Genomic DNA, 27,455 nt, shown 5'->3' with positions numbered 1-27,455 from the left:
CCTCCCACTTTTGCTGCTTCCACCCCTCCTCTCCCTCTCTGCCTCCTGCTCCCCTCTCTTCTTTATTTTCCTCTGCTTCTTTCACTTCTCTCTTTCCACGTTCCCTTCCTCTGCGTTCTTCAGCTGTTTCTTCTACTTCTGCTTCCTTTCCTCCTAGTTTGCTCTTTCCTCCTCCTCCTCCTTCTTCCCCTTCTGCTTCTCCTAATTTTATTCTGATTCCCTTCCTCTCCTCTTCCTCCTCTGTCTCCTCCTCTTCCTCCTGCTCAGTTTTAACATGCTGAGTTTTCAGTGCTTAGAAGACACCTGTTCATACCTTCTCTAGGGCTTTCCAATATTCTTTTTTTTCCCCAATATTCTTTCAGAGTTGCAAAATTTCCGCCAGCTTGGGACTGACTGGTCAACCTTCAGTGCAGTCTCTTTGGTAAACAACAAATATTAACGAGAAGGCTTCACAGAGGGGCAGTGCTCTATAATTAACTCAATATTTTAAGCCCATTAGTTCAATTCTCATAGCCATTACAGTGTCTGGCAGAGGTGAAGTGAGGCTCAGAGAGGTTTCCACACTTCCCCACAGCCACACAGAAAGGAGCAGAGCTTTTATTAGAATTTAGGATTCTACTCCCTGCCCAGGGTTCACCATAAGTCCTGGCATTTTTGTTTGTTTTTTAAGTTTATTTTGAGAGAGATAGAGTGCCCATGGGGAGGGGCAGAGAAAGAGAGAAAGAGAGAGAGAGAGAGAGAGGGAGGGAGGGAGAGAGAGAATCCTAGGCAGGTTCTGCCCTGTCAACATAGAGCCTGACGTGGGGCTTGGTGGCACAAACCATGAGATCATGACCTGAGCCGAGATCCAGAGTCAGACCCTTAATTGACGGAGCCACTCAGGTGCCCCTGTTTATTTGTTTTTCAATAGGCTATTTTTAAAAGATCCGTTTTAGTTTCATAGCAAAATCGAGTGGGAGGCACAGAGTGTTCCCACGGGAACTTGCATTTTTTCACACTAAAAAGCCCTTTTGCGTCTGTGATTTCTTCTGTTCAAGAAACAGATAAGACAGCAGCCCAGAGAGGGAAGGGGTTCGGCTGTGGACACACAGCAATGTGGTGATATGTTACTGGGATGAGGGCCCCCAGCCTCTTGTGCAAGTGCCATTTCGGAAAGCCGATGGGCAGTGAGTGGGTGGGCCCTGGGCCAGCGTGTCCTCAGCACCCCCTTTGCAGGTTCTGGCATGTAAGAGACCTCCAGGTCCAATTCTTTGAGCTCTTCCATCCTTGAGGAAAATTCTAGTGACCCAAATCCAGGGCAGGAAACCGATAAACACAGGCGTAGCTTTTTCAGAAAGACTCAATTGATAGGCTGTAAGTGCCACAAGGCCACAGGACAATTAGAGTATGCTGGGCTCCAAACTCTGAGCAGATGCCATCCTGGTTGGGAGCCAGGCCTTTCTCCAACAGGCCTGGCAGGGGCTCGCTGAGCAGCTGGTCTCCAGCCAGTCACCCCCCTCTGCTGCCAGCGCTGCACAGGCCCCAGGAGAATGGAAATAGAATTTGATAAAATTCCCATCTCGTCTTTGGAGAGTGGGCCGGAGCGGCACCCTCGGGTACGGAGTAGTAGATTATCCATCAGGCCCTGAGGGCAGGCCTAGCCTGCTCTTATTTAACCATCACATCCTATTAAAAAAAAAAAGTATTCAATGGCCTCTGTTAAAGAATGGCAGGGCAGACCTTATTCGGAGGGAACATTGCGGCAAGTGTAGGGACCATTGCAATGGGATTTTGCAGTGGGGGAGAGAGATTGGGCCCAACTCCAAATACAGCCTGGGCAAGAAGGAATTTATAGCCAAGGAGCAGGGAAGGGATCAATGGATAGAGAAGTTACTCAGAGGAAACATCAGGGATAATGGGGGTTCTGGCTAAACTGACCTAAGAGCGTGCTGGCTGAAGGCAGACCAGGGCGATCAGATATCACCTGAGGGCTGGTGAGGGATGAGTAGAATTCTGATCACCAACTCCAGATTGTGGGGATCCCCCAACACCACCACGTAATTCTCCGGCACCAGCTGGGTGTCCTACAATTGGACTCAGTTCTAACCCTCTCTACCCAGAGAGAGCATCAGATTCCACAGGGTAGGGGCTCAGTCCCCCAGGACTGCCCTCCGCTCCACTCCAGATGCTAATTATAAGCCTGAGTCATCACCCGTGCTTGTGACCGACCGGCTACAAATCATAGAAGGACCCTCTCTTTTGTCAGAGCAGCTCACAGAACTCAAGGAGACATTTTACTTACTACAATGGCAGTTTATTATAAAAAGATATAACTCAGGAACAGCCAGATGGAAGAGGTACATAGGGCAAGGTATGGGGACAGGGAGGGGAGGTTCCATGGCCTCTCCAGGTGGGACACTCTCCCAGGACCTCCAGTTGTTCACCAACTTAGAAGGTCTCTGAAAGCTGTCCTTTCGGGGTTTTATGGAGGAGGTTTCATTACATAGTCATGATTTATTAAACATTGGTCATTAGTGATTGATTCAACCTCCAACCCTTCTCCCCTCCCTGGAGATGGGGAGGGAGGGAGTAGTGGGGACTGAAAGATCCAGCCCTCCAAACACACGGGTGGTTTCCCTGGCAACCAGTCCCCATCCTTAGGTGCTTTCTGAAAGGAACGGCGCTGACTGACGTAAACTCAGGTGTGGCTGGAAAAGGTTTGTTAATGAATACTAAGGCACCTTTACAACTCTTACCACTTAGGAAATTCCAAGAGTTTTAGGTACACTATGCCAGCAACAGGAATGAAGACCATGTACACATTTCTTATTATAAATCACAGTATCACAACGAGGACTCTGATTAGATATCAAGAGTGACCAGATATGGAGGAGGGGGAGTGTAGCTAAGCTGACTTGGCAGGATTCTTGCTAAAATTGGACGATGCAGAGAAAAACAAGGAGGTCAGAGGGGGAGACTTTGTCAGTCCTCAAAGCTGGACCCAGCACTGAGCACCTAACAGATACTTAGAAACATTTGTTTACTGACTGCGTACACACTGAAGCCAAAGAAGGGAGCCTTCACTCCTTCCTAAAATTACCAACTCCAGCATCTTTATGTTGTAGGACTGTCAGTGGGTTCTGATTAAATGCCTGGCATCTGGGGTGGGGCGGGATGTCAGGAATAACAGGGAAATGGCTTCCACAGTCAGGCTGGACTTTAGAGGCAGCCCAAAGGATAGAGAGATGGAGATAGTTTTGTTTTAATTTAACTTATTTAATTTGATTTAATTTTTGGCACAAGAACAGACACTCAGATCAATGGAACAGAATAGAGAACCCCGAAATGGACCCACAAACGTATGGCCAACTAATCTTTGACAGAGCAGGAAAGAGTATCCAATGGAATTTGATTTGATTTAATTTAACTTAATTAATTTATTTATTTATCTGTTTTGAGAGAGAGAGAATCCCAAGTAGGTTCCACACCGTCAGTGCAGAGCCTGACATGGGGCTTGATTCCACGAACCATGAGATCATGACCAGAGCCAAAATCAAGAGTCAGACGCTTAACTGACTGAGCCACCCAGGCGGCCCAGGAATGAAGGTAGTTTTAAAGGGGAGAGGCAAGCTGGCCATGCCTTGGCTTGCAGGAAGGAAAGGGGACCCCCGAGAGCTGTCTTGGGCATGGGAAGAAGGCTTAGGGCCTAACTGCAGAAGGACTTGTGGAAACAGTTTTGTCACTTAGCCAGTCACCTAACATCTGTGTGCCTCTCGTTTGTGATGAGTTTCCTGGAAAAGTATTGCATCTCTGTGGAGAGAAAGGTTTCCTCTTGGCTAGGTCCTCTCAAAAGAGTCCTTAGAAGGCATGACTTACAATCCAGGAGTACAGATGGCCAAAGGCACAGAGTGTCATGGCGGCACTGCCCTCCTAAAAAGAGCCACCCTACCCTTGGGGCTCCACTGGGAGCGCTTCTGCGTACTGATGAGTACATGCTTCCAGGCACATGATCACGCCTGCAGGGTGACGCAGAGAATGTGCAGGGCCACCAGAGAGGCGGGACACCCTGGGGAGGGGGCATGAGAGTTGGACTTTGGGGGGAGGCGGCAGCACAATCAGAGGCTAGGGGTCAGCAGTGTCGTGTGCACAGCAAAGCATCCTGTTTGACTTGAATGGAAAGTGGCAGCTGAGGCTGGAAATCTCAACCAGGAGAAGCTCAGAGGTTTCTGTGACTTTCCTTTCGATTAAAAAAAATTTTTTTTTAACATTTATTCATTTTTGAGAGTGAGAGAGACACAGCAACTTCCAGTGGAGGATAGAGTTTATCACATTCTCTATCTAGTTCATTACTCATTGTCATCAGTGGTCCCTACAAACTCCTCCCTGTACTCCCATTTCCCTACCCATAGAAAATGCATCCTAACATGCTTGACGTCTAGCTCTTGATTTGTACATATTCTTGGATAAGGTGCATTGTTGTTAGCTGCTTCGGATGGATGTGGTTTTAACGTATGCAAGTGATTTCGGTTTTTTTCCATCTCGTTCTGCTTCTGACTTTTTAATTGGTACTATGGTTTTAAGATTCATCCACGCTTCTGTGTGTGCATCTGGACAATGACTTCTAACTGGTTGGAATCGTACAGCATCTGCTACATGAGCCCTTCCCTCCCCCAGGGGTGGATGTCCACATTGCTCACAAGTGGCTTCTCAGCAGAGGAGTGCCATGTTGAGCAGTGCCGCGGCCTCACAGGGCTGACACATGCTCATCAGTCGACAAGAAACACGTGAGCTCAGCTTGGAGGTGTCCAGCCAGAGCAGAAGTGGCTTCAGATCCCTGAGGGACCTGCGAGGCTGCCGACAGGCCATCCACCTTTGTGGTAGTCCTACAATGTAGCCACGCGTGACACAAATATTAGGTCTCAGTCCCGGCTTTGAAAGGGCAATGTGTTCGTTATGCATAATAGGAAGTGTAGGAAGCAAATCCAGGAGATCTGTTCTCCCAAAGGTCGGCCTGTGAATAAACATGATCCTTGGTTTGATGTAGGTACAGGGTTTGGGGAGGGGCAGCACATGCCCATAGCAATCTAGAGGGAATGGAATGAAAGTGTGCGTGGGCATGCGCACATGTGTGTGTGTGTGTGTAAGGGAGAGAGAGACACACAGAGAGAGAGAGGGCATTCGTGACTAGGCCACCATGGAGGTTAGAAGACAGAAAGGGCAGTTAGGAAAGACTCTTATTTCCTTCTTACCTATCCATCCTTGCCGTGACTTGGGGAAACTGTTGCTGGGTCCCAGTTAAAGCTTCTAACTGAAGAGCACACAGAGTGAGCTGTTATTCTCGGTTTATCAGGGTTGACTCCTGTGCGTGAGTCTTGTATTTCAGGAGAATTTGTTTTTCATGCAACAAGTCTGCTCCTCATCAGCGTGTCTGTCCATCCGATGCCACAAAAAGACTTAGGCAGCCAGGGATGCTGTTTTGCTTCTCGGTACCCTCCCTTCAGGCTGGCCCTGCATTGGAAGTGGGAGGTTGGGGTGGGCGAACCATGTGAGGGTGCTGTGGAGTTACAACCATTTCCTACTCCAATTCCAGGATCCACAGGCGAAAGGTAGAAGGGATGGGCAGGTGGCAGATCGAATCCAATAGAGATTCTGGGAATCCCAAATTTCACTCTCTGAACTCTTTTCATGTATGTCACATCCCTCAGACAATCCTGCCAGCAAAAGAATTAGAGTGGTTCCACGGTTGCCTTGATGCAGAGGGCAGGGGCAATATTGACACCAAGCACGAGAGGTTCACGGAAGCTTGGGGCCGGCCATTCTCGGAAGGGTGGCACCCGTACCCATCTTGTTCACCACTGTGCCTCAGTGGCTAGTCCAGTAGCTGCTTAGACTGCATGATGGCCTGCAAAGCCCTACACCTTCTGGTCCCTTCCATTCTTTCCATGCACAAGATGCTCCACTCTAACTGGCCTTTCTGTCACTCTAACATGACTATTTCTAATTCTGCCTCAGGGCCTTTGCACTCTCTGCAGTCTCTTCCTGGGACTCATTTCCCCAGATCTTTAAATGGCTGGTGCCCTGTCAGCATTAAGGTCATAGCTCTAGCATCACCTTCTCAGGGAAGCCTTTCCTGACAATCCTAGCTAACGGGCCCCCTCTTTACCTCCCTGCCCCAACAATCCTGGCTTTTCTCTATCCCGTTACTCTGTTCCATTTTCTTTACAGCACTTGCCATTATGTCAAGTTCTTTTAATTGTGTAATTGTTCAGATGTTTATTGCCATCTCTCCCTCTGGACTACATGGCCGATGGAAGCAGGGACTTTGCCTTGCTCACCATTGTTTCCCCGGTGCCTACGTCATGCTGTGTATAAAGTATGTGCTTACTAAGCATTTGGCAAATCCATCAATGAGTAAATAATGAAATGAGAGAATAAGCCAGTGGAACTGGAGGCAGTGCAATAGAAAAGAATCTAGACCGGGGAATGAAAACACTTAGCTTAGAGTCCTTGCACCCTACATGGGAGCCATTGATTCTGCAAAAGCCCCTTAACCTCTTTGAGCCTCAGCTTCCTCATCATTAAAATGGGGACAACACTACCTTTACTCTGTGCCTCACCAGAGCACGGAATGGATGCAAAAACTCCTTGTAAGGTAGGAAGCTCTGCCGAATGTTAGCTGCTTGCGTTGCGTTCAGTGGGGACCCACTGCAGAGTTTGGCTGCCTCCTTTCTGCTTTTCTATCAAGCAGCCACTGAGTGTTTCCTGAGCACTACTAGATGCCCAGAGCTCCTAGGGACTGGGGTCTACATAGGAGGCAGGGGCCTGGCCTCTGATTTAATTGGAGAGCAATTAGCGAGGAATGCTGGCCAGCCCTTTATTAGTGGAAAGTCTAATGAGCTGAAATGGAGCAAAGCTGAAAAAAAAAATCCCTTAACCATAATCATATTTACACTTTTATTGTCAGCCACACTCTTTGTTGGTTGAAAACAAGCTGACTTTAATTTATTGCACTCATCATTTCTGTCTGGGAGAGATAAAGAACCTGAGTTTCATGAGAAGGCATGCAATGGTAACTGTTGAAGGGGACCCATGCCCACGTTCGGTAGGTGCTTTTCAGAACAAGTGACTCTCAGCATGGTAGAAGTTTTACTAATTCTCAGAAAGAAGCAGCCCTTACTCTAGAGCAGTAAAGAAGACCCTGGGAACTATGTTTCCTAAGAGACTTCCTTTTTTATCTTAACTGTTACTCAAACACACCAGGAACCTGAATCCTTTGGGAGACAGGACTTGAATAGTCAAGAAGTGAGTAGAACAGGGCTCAAGGTCTCAGGCCGGGATGAGTATGGTATATTCTGGGCACAGCGGGGAGGCGGGCCTTTCTGGAGCAGGGGGAGGTTTGTGCTGAGAGGGAGCAGGAGATGCTGCTGGGAGCGTATGGCAGAGGCTTTGAGTGCCAAGGTAAGGAATGTTGTGGTAGAGTGCATTTTTCAAAGATTACTGCATGTTCTTCTTAAAACGTGACCTTGGCGCCTATCCCATTCAGTGGTGGAGTCTATATCCCCTCCCTTTGAAACTGAACAGAGTTTTGTGACTGCTTTGACCAGTAGAGCATGCGGGAAGGGGTGTCATGTGCATTCTGAGGCTAGATCATACAAATTCCATGCATTTCCGTTTTTCTCTCTTGGGATACTTTCTCTTAGAACCCAGACACTATGCTCTGAAGAGATCTGAACTATCCCAGGTTGAGAGATCACACAAAGAGGCCATGTATCGGTGTTCCAGCAATTGCCCAGCCAAAGACCCCACTGCTGGCCAGAACTTCACATCCAAGTGAAGACAACCCCAGATCCTCTGGCCGCCAGCTGCTGAGTTACCTCCCCATCCTCATGTGCTGTCAAGTAAGGCCCCAGATTCAGCAATCCTCTTTGTTCCTCCAGTCGTGGTGTTTCTCAAAGAGTTTTCATCAATAACCATGAAATTGCCATCCTTCTCTACAGATGAGAAGATGCTCAGTGAGACGAGCTAGGCCAAGGCCCTATGGCAAGTTAAGTGGCAGCAGACCCAGCCAGTGCCTCCCAAGCCCCTGCAGAGCACCATCTAGCCCCTCCTGGTGCACTTTCCTCCGTGCCCTCCCCACCTTCCACCCTTCCCTCAGAGATGAGGAAGCTGGCCAGTATCTTGCCTTCTCCCAAGTCCTTGGAGCAAGTAAACAACATCCAGTGACTGAGAGCTCCTCCCCCGCCACCACCCTGCTGGGCACCCCGGGGCTTCCAGGAGCATGGACCTCTCTCTGGTTGACAACAGTTAGCCTGGTGTGCTAGGTCCAACATGACCATGCTCATGTCATAGCTTGTCTAAACTAATTCTGCCTTACACCCATGGGCAAGGCCAGAGCCTAGCCATTCTTTAAGGCCTATCCCACTTGCCACCTCTTTGATAAAGCCTTCCCTGATATCCCCACCACTACTAACTGCTCTCTCCTGCAGCTCTAATAATATTTTGGTCATAACTCTAGCATGGTATATTATACGGAGGTATCTCCACTTACGTGGCTGGTGATTAATGCTGGCTGACGGAGGGGTCTTTAGCTGGGCTGTGGCTAGAGCACCTGCACGTGGCCTCTTCATGTCGTTTCTCTGCATTAACAACATCAAATAAAGAAATGTTTCTGAGCCAGAAACGTACCCGCAGACCCAGCCAATCAGTGGGAGAAAGTGTGTGCGCCTGAGGGGAGAGAAGCAGGGTGTGTGTGTGTGTGTGTGTGTGTGTGTGTGTGTGTCTGTGTCTGCGTTTGGGGAGGGAGGGAGGAGAACGAGCAGTAAAACTGGATGACCTTTAATTTCCCTCTCAGCCCTGCGATTCTGGATTTTCTTCTGGAATGCTTCATGAGACCCACCCCAGTTGCAGGCTCTCTGCCAATACATCTGGATGGAAAGCTGACAATTAGGGCCAGAGTAAGCACGAACAGAGCTGTAAGGATGGTCCGGTGAACGTTGGCTGAGCACCAGCTGTGTGTGCCCAGCATGATGCTAGGTCAAGGCTGTGTGGAGACCTGGCCAGGGCCAGGTGTACCCTGTATGGCCTTCAGAGGCTGAGCATGCCTGTGCTTGTGATCCCAGTGTCGGGCTGGAAGTCAGAAGGCTGGGGGCAGATCTCAGCTCGGCCACTCCCTTCGGTGAGCTTTTCACGAGCATCTCCTCTATGCTGTTGCTGGTCTGGGCCCCAGCGGGGCACAAATGAGTAAGACCCAATCCCCTTATAGGAGTTTGCACATAACTTGGAAGTTTATGTAACCTCCCTCGGGCCTACTTTTCTTGCCTGTAAACATTGAGCAAATGTGAAAACCTTTCACACATGGACATCTGACACTCCGTGTATTCTGGTGGAAACCAAACGTTCTCAGTCATCCCCTTTCAGACCCTCACTCCACGGACTTCTCTTCCTCAGTAGGGTGGCCAAACACATCTTCACAGCTTCAGGAAATCAAGAGTGGTTAGGAGAATCTACCGAGCCTGGCTAGCAACACTAACAGAACTAAAAACAAATGAGCTTCCAGAATTAAGGGCTTAGGGAGGAAAAAAACCCAAATCCAGAGCGTGATAGGCAGTTTTCAGTGAAGGAAAACATTTCCCTGAGAAAGGGAAAGGAATGAACAAGAACTCATCAGATTCCTATCTAAACTTTTCTTTATTTTTTCTCAAGAAGCTCAAATCACTTGCCAGCTCCTTCTGGGGTGGCCTCCCCCCTGCTTCTGTGATGGCATTGGTGAGACAGCAGGAGGATGAGGGGGCCTCGGCAGTAGCTGGGGCTCCACAGGACAGTGGGAAGAGAGCTGGGAAGACCAAGGGAGTTGGGGCACTTGTGTTGGAGACCCATCTCTGGGTAGGTCACTTTCTCTCAGTGTCAGGGTTCTCCTTCATCTGTAACATGTGGGGGTCAGCTGCAGGGGTCATGCTGGGGCTGTCCCCTACCACTGTGCCTCAGGCCCTGTGTTTACCTCAACACCCCCTTCTGAAACAGCGCCTCATTTCAAGTCACTTCAACTGACACTTCCTCTCCAAAACACTTCTTCCTCTTCTCCAGGCAAGCCCTCCCTTCCTGAGTACCCCCATGCCAGAGCCCAAAGGCATGGGTGGGATACTCCAGGGCTGTCTTCTCATCCCAGCTGTTCCTCAGACCCACGAGGCTCTTTTTCAGCATGGAAGCCTGGGCTCACCCCAAGCAACTAAGGCACGTATCCAGTATCTTCTAAAAGCTCTCCTGGTGGTTCAAAGGTGCATCCAGGGCCCAAACTCCTCTGTCTCATGTAGACGCCAGTGATCTCCTCCCTTTATAAAAATAAACTCATGGCTCTTCCAAAGCCGTTCTGACCGACATCTCCTGGGTCTGGTTTGTTTTCTCTTCCCTTTCATTTTAAAATTTTGGACCTTAGGTCCAGAGGATTGAGTTGATGATATTTCTCAGTTCATGGCCATTCTCAAAACTGGCCGCTGGAAGGCCTCTCTTTTTCACGGATGAAAGGTGATTGTTTCCATGCTCCAATCCATTCCCTTTCTTTGCCCGTAGACCGCTCTATTAATGCCTTTCTGTTTATCTTTTTATTTGAACATGTTCTTGCAAAAAGTGTGTTCTTTTGTGTACATGAGCTTTTAATTATGTAAATGACATGTTATATGGCTCGTTCTGAGTCAGCAGAATGGTTTCCTGACACTTCACATGCGTGTTTTCACACGGATTATCCAGTCTCCTGCTGGGTTTCTTCCCTGAACACACCATTCCCCTTTCTGAGAGAGATGGGACAGATCTTCCGCCAGTGGGGCAAACATTTTTTCGTGCTCAAAAGTGTTGTGGAATCTACATCCTCCGGTCTATTCCCCTGGCGCTGGAAATGAGACAGGGATGTAGACTTAGGAATGCCCAGTTTCTCACAGATTTCGGGACTTGACCCTCCACGCATAACGGAGGCACTCACGCCTGAGTCCCGGGAAGTGGCGGTCTGCACATCAGCAACTGACAAACAGCAGCCCCACCCACCGCGTCCCACAGGCCCTGGTTTCACAGTTGCTGATGTGGCATCCCGAGTTCCTGGTCACGTGGGAAAAGAACCTAGCACACCATTCCCCATGCTCTGGGGACCCTGGGCGGCTGCCCTTCAGCACATTTGTGCAGGGACAGACAGTAGCCTGGCCTACTGGTGCTGATGCCCTCCGTCCCAGGGACCAGAACTGAGGGGAATGTCTTTACAGTGCCGATGACGGAGCCTGGTGCTGAGATACAGCGCTGAGCTGTGTTTCAGGCCATCTGACTTGATCTTGAAAGGACTGCATTCTCCTGCCACTCGCTGGCAGATTCCGGCTTGGGGCATGTTTTCTGGAGTTTACTGTCTCATTAACCCCAACCTGCTGGCCTTGGGATGCAGCCGGATCCGTTTTGTGGCCAACAGAGCAGTTACATGGAGTGGGAGCAAATGTATTACTTTTGGTCTTTTTATGTGAGATCAAAACCAAAATGTTTCTGTTTTTGTTTTGGTAATGAGGTATCTGGACAGAAGGGCAGCGTGTTAGATCCAGACGGGAGGCTGACGTTGAGGCCCAAGGGACTTGCTTTGCTCAGGGTGATGGAGTTGGCGGGGGAGCCCCCAGTAGAACCCAGGTGTCCTGCGCCCAGGTGCGTCAGCCTTTGCTCCATGTTTGATCCCCCATGGGGCTGTTTGTCCTCTTTAGTGCAAATTATCAGATGCTCTGTCGGCAGTAGCAGCCTTCTCTCCTGGGCCGTGTTGAGCACAGACCATAGAACGTGGAGTCTCTTGCCCTGCGTTTTGTCCTGGACTTGTTGAGGATTAGCTGTGTGAACTAGGACAAATTATTTCAACTTCTGCATTTCAGTTCCCAACTCCAGGAAAAAGGGGATATAACAATAGCTTGCAACACATGCAACAAGAGTCTTGACATAGTCATACCTTTTAATCCAGTGATCGGACTTCCGGGCATTCATCCTGTAAAAGCAATCCAAAATTCATAAAAAACTTTCTGCTCAAAAATTGCCTCGTCCAGTAGTTATTACATATTGTGTTTAAGAAGACTTTTTAATAACATGGGAAAGTGCTCATACTATGTTGAATAAGAAAAAGCAATACCTTAAAACAGCATTCAAAATCACAAATAGAGATCGTACTCTATTGGTTTTGTTAAACCAATCTTTAACAAAAGATTGGTTAAAAAAAAGAAGAAGAAAAGAAATCAAAATGACCAGAATTGCTTAGGTGGTGGGCCTATAGACAATTTTTTTTCTTATTCTGTTCTGTACTTTCCAAAATGATATATATGTATATGTGTGTGTGTGTGTGTGTGTATATATATATATGTGTGTGTGTGTGTGTGTGTGTGTATGTGTGTGTGTGTGTATATATACCCCAGAACATATATATATATACATATATATATATATATATGTATGACTTTTATAAACGACTTTTATAAATAGGAAAAGAAATCCTTAAATCTTTAAGCATCAAAAATGAAAGAAACAGGGGCGCCTGGGTGGCTCAGTCGGTTAAGTGTCCGACTTCAGCTCAGGTCATGATCTCACGGTTCGTGATTTCAAGCCCCACGTTGGGCTCTGTGCTGACAGCTCAGAGCCTGGAGCCTGCTTCGGATTATGTGTCTCCCTCTCTCTCTGCCCCTCCCCTGCTCACACTCTGTCTCTCTGTCAAAAATAAACTCTAAATTTTTTTTTTAATTAAAAAAAAAAAAGAAACATTTAAAAACCTAGTCTGCTTTATAGCCTTCTAAGCATTTTCTTCAACACCTATTGCCAGATTTTGTAACAGCCCCAAGAATTAGGTATGGATTGGATTCTACTTACAGATTAGGATGCTGGGGCAAAGGAGGGGAATGTGTGGCTGTTCCACCTTGTGAGGGGAAGGGCCAGCAAGGGGACTGAGCTTCTGGCTAAGGTGACAGAGCTTCTGCCATCCGCATGCCCCGCCCCTCGGAGCCACAATGGCAAGACTAACCAAGGATGGGGTAGGATGAATTGGTACACAACCTGACACGTTCCTTGGTGGGACTGATGGCTCCCACTGTGGCAGAGGGGGGACCTGAGGTTCTTGAGCCCCTTTTCCTCCAGCTGAGGTAGACACAGGGAGCACCCACAGAGAGACTGCCTGGTGCCTGGGTGACATGGCCTGGGACTTCTTAAAGTAGGGCTGGGTCCCTGAGCTCATGTGGGAACGGAGCAGTATGAACTGGGGGGGGGGCAGGGTGGGTGGGGAAGAGGGTCACGGGCGCCAAGACAGGTAGCACACTTCACATTCCACCTTGGCACCACTGAGCTACCCTAGGTGGGAACATAACAGCGGTGCTTTCGTCTGAGCGGCCTTTTTCCCCGGGGGGTGAGGGGGAGAAAGTCTACCAATGGTCACTGGTGTTTCCAGGTGCCTTAACAGCTGCTTCCTGCTGATTCTACCCTTTCTTGGAACCTCATTTGCTCCCGAAGACAGGAATGCAGTCTGGTGACTCTGAGTTAGGGGAGTTCAACCAGAAGGTCAATGCTCTCCCTGAGGCTCCCACAGAGGCTGGCAGGACGTAAGAGGGCAGGTGAGCTGGGCCCACAGGGTCATCTGTAGCAAGACCTGAGGCCCGGATGTTGGGGAAGTGTCTATCTCTTCCTCCAGAGCCAGGGAAGAGGAGACAGCTGGAGTTTTGAACACAGCTGGAGCAGTGTCCCAGCACCTCGCCCTAAGAGGCGGTGTTTTGCAAGAGCCCTTCCTGTGTTACTCACAGTGGATAAGGTTCATAATCTCATGAGCCCTTTGTCAGAGCCCCTCTGATATGTGGGCGGTGGTGGCTGTCTATACTTGTCGGTACCTCAAAGGATAAAATGTCACCATGTGATGAGGGTGGGAAGGGACTCCCTGGCAAGAGAGGGGAAGATATAGGGCAAAATGTCTTCACATGGTCCTTTTGGCACAAGCTGTGGGGAAGAAGGCCTCACAGAGCAGATGGTCGAGGTGTGGAAGGTCTGAGGCCTTCCCTGGCTCTGCCACTCTCTGCCACCTCCCTGAGCTTGTGAGAGCAGAGTGGGAAATGTGGGAAACACTGAGGCAGGATGCGACACAGAAAGGGACTGTGGTGGTGAAGCAGCTGTTTACTGATGTACTGTCTTCATTCACAAACCGGCCCCACCCTCAATGCTTGACAGTGTAGAGTATATGACACTGGCTTTTCAGAGGGACATTCGTTCGAATTACTTGGGAACTTGTTTCAAATGCAGATTGCAGGGGTGCCTGGGTGGGTCAGTGGGCTCAGGTCATGATCTCACGGGTCTGTGAGTTCAAGCCCTGCGTCAGGCTCTGTGCTGACAGCTCAGAGCCTGGATCCTGCTTCGATTCTGTGTCTCCCTGTCTCTCTGCCCCTCCCCCACTCATGCTGTCTCTCTCTCTCTCTCAACATAAACAAATAAACCTTATTTTTTTTAGTTATTAAAAAATTTTTAACTGTTTATTATTTTTGAGAGAGAGAGAGACAGAGAGAGAGGGTAGGGAAGGACAAAAAGAGAGGGAGACACAGCATCCAAAGCAGGCTTCAGTCTCTGAGCTGTCAGCACAGAGCCCGATGTGGGGCTCGAACTCATGAACTGGGAGATCATGACCTTAGCTCGTTGGACGCTTAACTGACTGAGCCACCCAGGCGCCCCTAAATAAATAAACCTTAAAAGATAAATAAATAAAATGCAGATGGCAGAGCCTTCTCTGAGATTCTGTTTCAAGTCTGGGGTAGTGCCTAGGAATCAGTATTTTAATAAGTTCCCAGGTGATTCTTTTTTTTTTTTTAATTTTTTTTAACGTTTATTTATTATTGAGAGAGAGAGAGAGAGAGAGACCATGAGCAGGGAAGGGGCAGAGAGAGGGGGAGACACAGAATCCGAAGCAGGTTCCAGGCTCTGAGCTGTCAGCACAGAGCCGGATGCGGGGCTCGAACTCACAAACCGCAAGATCATGACCTAAGCTGAAGTCGGACACGTAACTGACTGAGCCACCCAGGTGTCTCCATTCCCCAGGTGATTCTAATCCACTCTTGGGGATCAGCTAACAGGTTAGTTCAACTTGCCTGCAGCCAAATATAACTATGTGTGCCCCCAAATATGTCCTTGGGCCAATGCCATCTTGTTTCTGGTCCAGAAACCCAAACGAGGCATCCCATTATCTGTAATAAGTAGGCATTCCCCTCTCTGCTGGTACAACTGATATGTCTTGCTGGGCCTGCCTGTAAATCCCTGTAGGAAGAAGTTTATACCCTGTCAGGGCTCAGTTTGGGGGTCAAAGTCTATATAAGAACTTCTTGCTGTGGGTTTCCTGGAACCCTAGTGTTCCACGATACTACAAATAAATCCTTGAGCTATTTCCAAAACCCCTTCACTGGAACAAAGCTATAAAAGTAGCCAAAATATCCATTTTCTTTGCCTTTGGTGGAAAGTAGATCTACCTGGTAGTATGGTGACATTGAGTTGAATTCATTGCAGCATTTATTGAGTACCCGCGGTATTAAGCAAGGCTGACCTGAAGTTTCTATGTTTACATGTCACTGATTCATTAGTACACGGACAAATAAGTTACTACTTAACGAATGCACTCAAGCAAGCAATATTGTTTAAGACCACATACTCCATAAAGGGAATGAAATAATGACGTTTAAAAGAGTTTTGAAACCCTGGTCTGCATATGGAGTTGCTTATACGATGGCAAGAGAAGCTTGTTTAAAAGATGAAAAACATTTTACTCACGTTTTTCCCTTCTTTGCTAGGAGAGACAGCTCGTAGCCTCCCAGAGAACAGTCTGTCTCCTGGACGTGTTTCAGAAATGTTCACTTCATCCGGTCTTGGGGTGCAAGGCAAAGGGATTGTTTCTAGGAGACAGCATCCATTGTCCACAGCGACATCTAGGAAGGGCTGGGGTTTGTCACTTATTGCCTTCCAGCTCTTTCTCTGTTTTATCGCCAGGCTATGTGAGGCTTCTGAGATCCCTAACTATGCCTGATAGATGGGAAGCTCAAGTGGCTACGTTTAGGGCTCCAAACATTAGCGGAGGACTCTTGCACTGCATAAGGACAAGTGATTCATGTATTCCGTGGGCCGGAGTGCGGCCAGTAGTGGAAAGCTCATTAGAGTTCAATTAAGCGCATTCTTTACTGACAGGAAGTACACACTTCTGGTGCTCAATAGTAAGATGCTTTGGGGTTCGGGACTGTGTTTTGCACTCACTCTTTCTCTCTTTCCTGGGAGATCCCACTGTCTCCTTGGCCTTCATGAACCCTCTGTGGTGTGCATCAGAATCACCCCTGCAGACTCTGATTCAGTTGGTCTGCGATGGGCAGGATTCCCAAGATTCCTTCTTGTCGTCCTCCACGGTGATTCCGGATTGCTACAAGGCCTGAGAACCGCTGATCTATGTGGACCTGTGGTTCTCAAGGTGGTGTGCTCACTCCAGAATTCCAGAACCTCAGCCTCTGTAAGCTTCTGCCTTCTGTTCTGGGCCTCTCTGTCTGGGATGTCTCATAGGCATCTCAGACGCCAAGTAGAAGTTTGGGAGCCACTTTAGCAGCTGTATTCAGCCACTTCCATTCCTTCTTTACTCCAAAATATACCTCAGGTCAGTCAATTCCTGTAGGGAAAATTCTGCCTTTTGTAAACAAAGTCCAGCTGTCACTGGACGGAAAAGCCATGTCTCTGATTCGTGAGTTCCCCCTTTTTCTTGAGAGTTTCTCTCTAACCATTACCCCAGCCCACAGTAACCTGGATGAGGGCCTGCTATTTTCCCTGCATCAATCAACTCATGCCTCTTCCTTCGCTTTCCTCCAGCAGAGACAAAGCCGCACTCTTTGACAAGATTTGTTTCACTGGAGACTCAATGATAACAAAAAAGAAGTAAACGCGGGTCATGCTGTGACACAAGATACCGGGTGGGCTTTTCTCTTTGAGGCCTGCGGACCCCGCCTTGTCCCGGCCTCCGCTTCTGTATCCCCCTCATAGGCATTATCTCAGCACTTGCCAAGCAGAGTATGTGCCCAGTCTCCTTGCTTCCTCAAGTCTCCACCCAGACAGCTGGAGTAAGTTTGTCCTATTTATATGCTCTGTTTCTGCTTCTTGTTAGGACACCCATCCCTCCCTCAAATAACCGGCATTGGAAATGACCCTCGGAGGAGACCAAGTCCACTTCAGAGCCATGGTCTTGTAGCATTGGTATGAAACCAAAGTGTGACATAGTGACCTTGGTTTGCACAGTGAATGGGCACCACACCTCTGGCCGGCCTCATTGCCACCTTAAGAACTGTTGTGGGGATGCCTGGGTGCCTCCATCAGTTGAGCGTCTGACTTTGGCTCAGGTCATGATCTCATAGTCCGTGAGTTTGAGCCCCGCGTTGGGCTCTGTGCTGACAGCTCAGAGCCTGGAGCCTGCTTCCTATTCTGCGTCTCCCTCTCTCTCTGCCCCTCCCCTGCTCATGCTCTGTCTCTCTGTCTCAAAAATAAATAAAAACATTAAAAAAAAATTTTTTTAAAGAAACACAGAAAAGTGCCCACCATACTTGAATGTGCATACCAATCACCTAGGGATCTTATTAAAATACAAATTCTAGGGACGCCTGGGTGGCTCAGTCGGTTAAGTATCCAACTTCAGTTCAGGTCATGATCTCACAGTTCGTGAGTTCGAGCCCCATGTCAGGCTCTGTGCTGACAGCTCGGAGCCTGGAGCCTGCTTCTGATTCTGTGTCTCCCTCTTTCTCTGCCCCTCCCCTGCTCATGCTCTGTCTCTCTCTCTCTCTCTCTCTCTTTCAAAAATAAGCAAACATGAAAAAAAAAAAAAAAAAAAGAACTGTTCTGGCCCTTATCAGCCCTTGTCAGCATGTAGCAGAAGGCTCCCATACAATCCTTGACCACAAGCCTCCCCACTGTTGTGAATCCGCAATCCTAATACTATAGAATATTGAAACTTAGGCATTCTCAAACGATTTGGTCTCAAGACTCTTCTCCATTGTTAAGAATTACTGAGGACCTCAAGAGATTTTGTTTGAGTTATAGCTGTCAAAATTTACAGTGTTAAAAATGAACACAGAGGGATTTAAAAAAATATTTATTTACTAATTCACTTTAAAATTACAATAATAAACATGTCAATACAAGGAACTTTTTATTTTATAAAAAGTAATTTTTTATTTTTTATTTTTATATTATTTTATTAAATTTTTATTTAATTTTATTTTTATTTTATAAAAAGTAATTCTACTTCCCAAAACAAAAGTCTTACAGAGAAATGTGGCCTTGTTTTATATTTTGTAAGTTGCTTTAATGTTTAGCTTCAGAGTTGACCCTGGAGTCTCATAGCTTCTCCCGCATTCAGTCTGTTGTGCTATGTTGTTTGATGTGTATGTGGAAAATCTGGCCTTATGCATATATGTAGTTGAAAAAGGGAGGAATATTTTAATAGTTTTCTTAGATAATTCTGGGTGTTCTTTTTTCATACTACATCTCAACTCAAGAGGTGGTAGTTTTTTTTAAAAGTTTCCTTACAATGTAGAATATGAAACCACATCAATGAACTTTTTGCCTTCTTACATTAAAATCTATTCCTTTATCTTGCACTTTGACTTTATCTTTTTCTAACATCATACATGGGCCATTTAAAACAAATTGATTCACTGAGTTATATACATTTGTTCGTTTAATTAGTTAATTAATTTTTATTTTATTTGAGAGAGAGAGAGTGTGTGAGAGGGGAAGAGGGGCAGACAGAGAGAGAGAATCTTGCAGTCTCTACACTCAGTGCAGAGACCAATCTATGGCTCGATCCCATGACCCTGGGTCATGACCTGAGCCAAAATCAAGAGTTGGATGCTCAACTGACTGAGCCACCCAGGCGCCCCAAGTTACAAACATTTTCTAAATATCAACACACTTCATTATCCAGCATTTAAAAATCACACTTGTTAATATCACCATTGGCATATCATTGGACAAGCCATTAAACCCTGGAAAGCTGTCAAGCTCGCAGTGGCAGATGCAATTTTTCCAAGATCCTGATTCTCACTTGAAAGCTCGGATTTTGTCATGGGCAACAAATACTGTCTGTTGTTTTCCTTGAAGTGACAGCCTCATGAGATTCATTTTTGAAAAAATACCTGCCAAAACCCAAGTCTGAATAACCATCGTTTATCTGTTAGTTGCTTCCTTCACATAAAAACATGTTTTCTGAAAGGGTGATTAGTACAGCTCGCTATACTCAGCCACACAACTGATTCTTCTGGAGACAGCATGGTACTTCTGAAGGAGGCAGAAGTTATGTGCGCTCACCGGTTCAACACACACAGCATGAAAACAACCGTGCTACGCCACGGTTGAGGTTTCATAAAGTTGGTAACTTTATTGTTTTATCCCAGACCGTCTTAAAAAAATTTTTTTTTATGGCAAGTACACGATAGTGACGAATATACCGATTACCATACAGTCTAGGGTCGCTGTCTTGATTTGTGTTAAGGGACCAGCAGTTTTACTCACTGCTGCTTTTATACTATCACTGCGAATGTCAAAGGAGGGAGGAAAGGCAATGAACATCTTTGTACCGTTATGAAAATAGTTCTGACCTCATGGCATCCCTGAAACTATCTTGGTGACCCCAGGGATCCATAGTACACAGTTCGAGAACAGCTGAACTAACTCACAGACTCTCAGTGGTTTCCACTTTGTACAGGCTAAAGACTGGCTGACCAGAAGGAGCATTTTATGAACTTCGACCTTCCACCTATTCTTCTGCAGGAAGATAAATAAAGAGGACTTCTAAGGAGGAGCAGCAGAGAGCCTGGTGCTGTCTGTGGGGAGAACTTTGTGAGTTGCCAGCAAGCCTCGTTGTGGTGGATACATCTTGGGGGAGACTGCTGGTGGGAAGGTTGACATCAGCTGGGCAGCAGTCACCCCAGGGTACCGGAGGCTTATGCAGCTCTTGGGGGAAAGTCTGCTGTGCTTTGCTTGAATTCCAAAGCCGTGCGAGCTGCCAGTTCCAACGATGACCTCATTACAACTGACTGATTGAGCGAGGCAGACATCCTCCAAGGAGATCAAGTTCAGAGTGACTTTCTAATCAAACTGCACAGCGGCACGCTGCAGCTGCGGGCAGGAAGTGTGATTTGGGTTTTGCAGATGGGGCAATGGCATTTAGAGAGGGCAAGTGAATGGACAACAGTTGTGGAGTTGTGAACTAGCTTCATAGATTCAGAGACTTCTAGGGCTAGAGGAGAAGTCAGAGATCGACCAGACAAACTGAGTTAGAAGGAGTGGAAAGGTGGCTCAGGATTCATGGGCTACTAATGCTCATGAGTTCCCTAGGCAGCCAAGCCGCTCCTTTGCCCACCCCACCAAGGTGGCTCCGTGCCCCTGCGTCACGTGGCTCAGCGGGACCGCCTCCCCAAAAGGAAGCCAGCTATTCAGTGTATCTTTGGTCTATTGACAATATTTTCAGAGAGGTCAGCAGGAAGGCTCCAAGTCACAGAGTGTTAGGTGACCCGGCGGGTGGTCTTAGCTCAGCAGCTGGAGGAGGTCCAAGATTAGGTTCTTGCAAACGGTTGGTCACTTTCCCAGGGTCAGCCAAAGACCCTGGAGTGGGAAAGATTCCGAATGGCTGGGAATTGACCCCTGACACATATCTCCCTTCCTCAGGGGACAAATATGCTTCTCTGATGTCCATTATCTCATCTGCTTCCTGCAACATCCCTGTCAGACAGATAGGACGCAGGGTTTTATCCCCATTTTACAGATGAAGAAGGTAAGTCCCACAGAAGGGACATGACTTGTTGCAGTCACATTAGTAAGTACCAGAGCAGGTGCTTGAACTCGGGCCTCAAGTCTCACGGTCCAAGGCTCTGTCCAGGAGTCTGTGCTATTTCCCCTCAGCGCTGCGCGTCTGACTGTAGTATGCACAGAAGTGCCGACAGTCATGGTCATCCCAAAAGGCACGGCTTATATTTTAGCGGTGTACATAACACACCTCTCTTAGCCTCCTTGGCCAATCTGGAATGATTCCTTCCTAAACACAAGGCACACTGACCCACTGAGGGTTGCTCTAGGACTGGCGCCCAATGGCAGTGATAGAACTTTTTTGTCTGGCTGTTCATCACTTGTGATTAAAAACCAGAGTTGCTACTGACTTTTTGTTTCGCACCGGGATGCTCTGGTGTAAAGGGAAGAGTGCCAGATTTGAGGGCAGAAGGGTGGGGTTTTAGTTCCCCCGATATTTGGCAGCGGGTTACCTTTCACTCCAGCCATTTAATCTCTCTCAGCCTTAGTGTCCTCATTGACAAAAATGAGCATTAAGTATCATGTAGCCTAAGCTAGCTTGCAGGGTTTTTTTCTGAGCATCAAACGGCATCACTTTTATACAGATGCCTCGCATACTGTGAATCCCTATATAAAGGTGGGGGCCACACTCCCAGATAATTAACCATGTTTGAGCACCAAGTGGGATCTATTTTTACCTGGAAGGATGGTAGAGGCCTTCCGGATGGGCATTGCCTTCTTTAACTAGGGCCCTACGAATTCCAACATTTGGGACATGTGAAACATGAGACGCCAGCAGCTGGAAGCAGGGCTTTGGTGGAAGGGGAGTGAACATGATTCATGCCAGATCAGCTCACCTTCCGGCAGCTCCAGTGGGATGGGTGCGGGTCCGGGGGTGGCATTTCCTGTGTGACCAGCGCAAGACCCCACAGTCCCTGTCTACAGGCTCCCACCACTCATGCGGCCAACCTCTGTCCATTGTTCAAGCAGCACTGTGTACGATCTTTCGCCTGTTGGAGTGGTCCAGGCCCTGGGAGGAAGGACACGCACCGCTGGCCTTCAAGCTAGGCTCTCAGGCACTTGCAAAGAGACGTATTCTCATGGCTTCCCCAGGGCGGCGCTGTGTTGCCGTGTTGTATGCAATGGCCGCACGTATGGCTAGAAGCAGGACTCCAAAGCCACCCTGCTTGGGTTACCTCTTCTTCTTACGTCCATGTTCCCCCCTTTTCTTGTCTTCAGTTAGCCTGGGCTGCCGTAACAAAATGTCATAACCTGAGTGGCATCTAACCAATGGGAACTTACTTCTCGCGGTTCTGGAGACTGGCAAGTCCAAAATCATGGTGTCGTCAGATTCAGTGTCCGGGGAAAACCCATTCCTTATTCACAGAGGGCCATCGTCTCTCTGCGTCCTCACATGGCGCAAGGGGTGTGCTAGCACTCTGGAGTTTCTTTCAGAAGGGCGCTAATCCCATTCGTGAGGGCTCCACCCTTAAGTCCTACTCACCTCCCAAAGGCCCCGCCTCCTAATACCATCATATCTTGGGTTAGGATTTCAACCTGAGGCTTTTAGGGGAACACAAACATTCAGCCAATACCAAGTACCTACCTCGAAGCATTGTTGTGAGATATAAACGAGTTTCCACGTGTACAAAAGGAGTCAGGACAGCGTCTGGATCATAAACAGACACAGGCCTCTGCAGAAGCCATGCTATTTGCAGAATCATCATGTGTAAGGGTTAGAACGGGCCTTGGATGGTCCCGTTTTACAAGCGGAGACATTAAGGTCCCGAGATGAAAAGCAGTTTACCTACGGTCACCCAGCTGCTAGGCTGGACTACAAGCTCAGTCTTCTGATTTCAGTTCCAGGTACTTCTGTGTGATTCCCCTTTCCTGGCCTATCCACTACTTGAGTCAATCCCATAAGCCATTAAACCAGGTCTGCTGCTGATGCTATTGACCCCCCAAGACATTGGTAAATGGAAGCAGATGTCTTACCACAAAGCGGACTGAGGACTTCTTATTTCTCTATCATCATGGCATTGTTTTCTGCCAGCCTGGATTCACAATTTCAAAAAGATGCCTGCGCACATTTCAATTCTGTCCTGCAATACCTCCCACTGCCCTGTTGCCTCATCGGTTCAGGCCCTCAATATCTGTCCTCTGGTTATTTGCCCTAGCTCCATATAATTGCCTGAGCAGTCTGCCAAAAACGCAGCTCAAGCATATCCCCATCTCTAAAATCTTCAGTGGCTTCCGTTCCCCACGGATCCCCTTCTGCTGGCACCATAGCTCTCTGCGCTCGTTGCCAACAGCTTTCTGGCTATTGAGTTAGTTCACAGCGTCATCCTTTAGGCACCTTTTATCCCCACCCAGCCAGCCTCTTGCTGTTTTCTGCACAAATCTTGAACTTCCTTAAGGCACTGTGTTTGCTTAGACTGTTCCCTTGGCTTAGAATGTCCTCTTGTCTCTTCCAGGACTGCAGACATGCTACCCATTCGCCTACCTCAAATGTCTTCTTCTCCACGAAGCCTTCTTCGTCAACCCACACGAGGCCTCAAAGTTCTTTGTGGTGTCTCTCTTGTCTCACTTACTGTGTTCTGTGTTGTTTTAATAACTCCTGGGTCACATGTCCCATGTCTCAAAGACCTATGGACGGGGGTGGGGGTGGGGGGTAGGGACCTCGTCTTTCCCAACTTGGTAATTGCTGCTGCCCATGCAGCAGTCTATATAATAACCCTTTGTCAAATGAATACACTCTTCACAGTCTGTTATTGTAAGGGCGTCTCTGAATGATTAAGGTTAATATGAATAATTAAGGCTAATTATTAACCTCTGCATTATTAAGGCCAGTTCAGTCTCTGACTGCCTGTCCACAAACCAGTGACCTAGCCCTAGCAGCTCTATATCGACTGGAAGAATTTCCTTCTGGAACTTAAGACTGGTTGTTAGAGAAAGCACCCTGGGGGGCAGAACCTAGATGGGTCTTTCACATTTGCAGTTGGCTTGAAGAAGGCTCTGAGGGGGAGTTGTATGGAGGCAAGTAAGGGTTGCCCCCAAACTGGCCTACGTTGTTGCAGATACTAAAGAAGCTGATTCATTCTCTAAACACAGCAAGTGTTTTATAAGTGGGCAGGCATTCATTCCCAACCAGCCTTTCACTTTTCCTGTGCTCTGTGAGTCTGGAATAACCAGCCAATTGGCCATGGATTCCTAGGATGCTGTCTGGAAGTGAATGCTGTTGATTCTCACAGTTTGGACTTGAAAAAACTGTAATCAACTAGTCCTTTCACCATCCTGGGTAGACTTTGCCCTTCCCACCACAAGTGGCACATAGGGCTGGATCATCCTGCATCTTTCCATCTGAGTCAATAAGGGCTCTTTGAGCTCACCCTGGGCTGGACCTCGTAGGGATGCCAAGACACGATTCTCATCCTCTCAGAGCAAACAGTGTCAGAAGGGCAGGCTGTAGGAGGAGAAAGCACCTGGCCTGACTCCTTTCATAGACCTGGCATCTGGCCGGAGCAAGACACACAATATACAGAGAACGTTGCATAACTGTGCGTGAGCAGGGGACAGGTGGACAGTCACTGTTAGTCTTAGAAGTAGGATTGTAGGGGGCAGGCTCCCGATTCCAGAGCCTTTGCCCATTTGGCCTGGCATGGCCCTGACCTATAGCTCCACAGGGCGTGCCCTGCACAAAGGCACCAACTGAATGGGGCGAGCAGGGGCTGAAGTCTAGCCCACACTCCATTTACCAAGGCCTGCTCCCTGCCATGGAACTACATCTGCCCTCCATAGGAAGGGCCATCTTTTCCATTTTACATAAGGATGCCTTCTGCCTGACCAATCTAGTGCCAAGAGGGCTGCAGGTGCCCAAGGCATGCCTTTTTCTAATTGGTCCTGTCACAGAAGCCTGGTTTTCAGATTCACACAAAGGTGTGCTAGAGGACAGTGATGCCCAACCGACCTTTCCCTAACTCTTCGACCACCTCTCACCTTCTCCTTGTAAAGATCCTCCATTAGACTTAAACTTCTTATCCAGAACTGTAGCGGTCACTCCTTTTTCTGGGTCTGAAGGCCTCTGGTGCATTCTCCTCCTCTTCAAGGCACATACTTGTAAGTACTGTGTTTCCCTGTAACTTGATGGACCTATTGACCTTGGTTTCCACAGCTCCTAGGAGTAGCCTAAAATACATGAATGGATGAAGGAAACCTAGGAGTAGCCTGAAATACGTGAATGGATGAAGGAAACAGTTGGTTAGTTGCCATATAAATCCGACCTCTGTACTGCCCCCGGTAGTATCTCATCCACACTCCCATTCTCCCACCTTCATGCCATCTTCTTGCTGATTATTGAAGTCCTCCTCTTCTTTCCTTTTTTAAATGTTTATTTTTGAGAGAGGGAGAGAGAGCGAGCGGGGGAGGAGCAGAGAGAGAGGGTGACGGAGGATCCGAAGCAGGCTCTGCACTGACATCAGAGAGCCCGACGTGGGGCTCGAATTCACAAACTGAGATCACAACCTGAACAATGTCGGACGCTTAACTGACTGCATCACCCAAGCACCCCTGAAGTCCTATGTTTCTTTACTACTTACCTCAAGTTCTGCTTTCTCAGGAGGCCTTCCCCAAAGGACTGAGGCCACAGATTAACCCTCTTGGTCTTTGGTACCACAAAAGGTGTGATAGAGATACTAGTAATAGCCAAAACTACCGTGGCCCTAATATGTGTCAGACTCTGAGCAGGATTCCGTTTAGTTTCGTGCTTGCGGGGGGCACTTGGGTGGCTCAGTGGGTTGAGCGTCAGACTCTTGATTTCAGTTCGTGACCCCAGGTCATGGAATCAAGCCCCGGGTTGGGCTGTGTGCTGAGCAGAGCCTACATAGGATTCTCTCTCTCTCCCTCGGCTCCTCTTCCCTGCTGAGATGTGCGTACTCTCACTCTCTCTCAAATGATTAAAAAAAAAAGGCATCAGCCAGGCTGTGTGCTAGTCTGGAGGCTTGACTGGGGAAGAATCCATCTCCGCTCCAAGCTCACTCTGGTTGGTGGAATTCATTTCCTTGCAGTTTGTAGGACCGAGGGTCCTGACTTCCTGCTGTCTGTCAGCTGGAAGCCTCCCTCAACTCCCCGAGACTGGCATGGCTTCTGTCCTTAGTCTAAGCTGCCTCTTAAGGTTCGATGCTTCTGACAGCCAGCTCTGTTTTTCTTTCCCTGAAGCAAGCCTGTCTTGATGAATCGATGCCTATTAAAGGCTGGGTGAGCCCTTTGGCAAAGTAACTCTGAAGGGCTGTGAGTTGCTGTTGTCATGCTGCTACTCATTCACCTGTGCATCTTCTGCTTCTCACAGAATCCATGCCAGTCAATGTTGTTGACCATGACTGTGACAATGGCAGACGAGGGAAGCCCTTCAGCCGAGGAATGGGGGGGAAGCCCAGCCGGCAGGGGGAGGGCTCTGGCTGGGTGCTGGCTCTTTGGGGCAGGAGGGGAGCAAAGGGTGACCATGGGATAGGGGTGCAGGAAGCATGGAAGTTCTTCAATTCCTTTTGGGACCCCAGTGACAAAAGCTCTTCCTCCCTCCCTGAGGCAGAGTGAGGCAGCAGGGCCAGCTGTGGACCCCTGGCCGTCCTGGATGCCGTCTGCCGGTGTTGCCCACTGTCCCCTCATTCCCTCCCTGTCCCCTAAGACAATGATGTGCCATCTGATTTCCCTTTTCCTTCAGTATTGGGCTGGTGAGACTTTTCTTTTTTTCCAAATGTTTATTTATTTTGAGAGAGAGAAGGAAAGAGGGAGCTTGAATGGGGGAGGAGCAGAGAAAGAGAGAGGGAGAGAGAGAATCCCAAGCAGACTCTGTGCTGTCAGCACAGAGCCCAGCATGGGGCTCGAACTCACGAACTGTAAGATCGTGACCTGAGCTGAAATCAAGAGTCGGACGCTTAACTGACTGAGCCAGCTGGGCTCCCCACAGCGAGGCTTTCTTACCCAGGTTCTGCTGATGACGGGTCTTCTCTCGAGCATTCAATTCCTGTGAAGGCTTTTGTCTCTGAGATCACCTTTCCATTTTCCTCTCCTGTTATGATTCTTTCTTTCTGGCTTGAGGCTCCCATTGTGTAAGTTTAGTTCTTTACCTGACCAATTCACCCTCTCCCATTACTTAGGCTCCCAAATTTCATTATGCGATGATCTTTCCCCCGAGATCCCTGCTAGGCAGAAAATCGTAGTTTAAAATAATAATCCATCTCATTTAATCATTATCCACTCAGTACATGATCCGTTTTCCTGAGCTATTGTTCCATTTTATTTACTTTATCAGTCCCGTGACCGGAAAGGCAGGACCATAATCCCAGCCACCTGGAAAGGATGGGAAACACTCAGGTCTTGTGAAACCTTTTCTTACCTGCTGCAGGGCTGGGCACAGAATTAGCATTTACTCAATTAATGCTTGTTCCGGTGGTTCTATATTCTCCATTTTCCCCAAGTTTGACATCGTGTCCCTCTTCTTCCTGATTTGAACAAATAAAGAAACATTTGCCCAGGTGAAGTGCACGAATCACCTTTGATCTTGTCCTCTCCCCAACCTGTATGTCCAAGCAATCCCAGTCATGCCCATTTTAGCTTCAAAATATCTCCCTGGTCTACGTGCATGCAGGCCCCTCCCTGTC

General features: G+C 48.0%; 2 long non-coding RNA genes across 3 annotated transcripts in view; one reads left to right on the top strand and one right to left on the bottom strand.

The window, feature by feature from the left end:
• LOC125921063 (uncharacterized) overlaps positions 1-16,440 on the bottom strand; it is a 21,460-nt gene extending 5,020 nt beyond the window's left edge. The window contains exons 1-4 of one of the 2 annotated variants that reach the window (XR_007457290.1): positions 15,763-16,440; positions 11,939-11,974; positions 8,528-8,615; positions 5,229-5,690 (exon numbers count right to left, since the gene is read on the bottom strand). This is a non-coding gene — a long non-coding RNA (uncharacterized LOC125921063). The remainder of the gene's footprint in view (positions 1-5,228; positions 5,691-8,527; positions 8,616-11,938; positions 11,975-15,762) is intronic. The other variant, XR_007457291.1, reaches the window with a different exon arrangement.
• Positions 16,441-16,524: 84 nt separating this feature from the next.
• Positions 16,525-23,452, top strand: LOC125921064 (uncharacterized). The gene is made up of 5 exons (XR_007457292.1): positions 16,525-16,627; positions 16,837-17,084; positions 19,721-19,854; positions 20,683-20,788; positions 23,274-23,452. It is a non-coding gene; the product is annotated as an uncharacterized LOC125921064 (long non-coding RNA).
• The last annotated feature ends 4,003 nt before the right edge of the window (positions 23,453-27,455 follow it).

The sequence above is a fragment of the Panthera uncia genome, chromosome C2 (genome assembly GCF_023721935.1).
Source record: "Panthera uncia isolate 11264 chromosome C2, Puncia_PCG_1.0, whole genome shotgun sequence".
In the NCBI taxonomy this organism is placed as follows: Eukaryota; Metazoa; Chordata; class Mammalia; order Carnivora; family Felidae; genus Panthera; species Panthera uncia.
The sequence above is the reverse complement of the archived record's forward strand: the minus strand, read 5'-3'. Positions and strand labels throughout refer to the sequence as shown.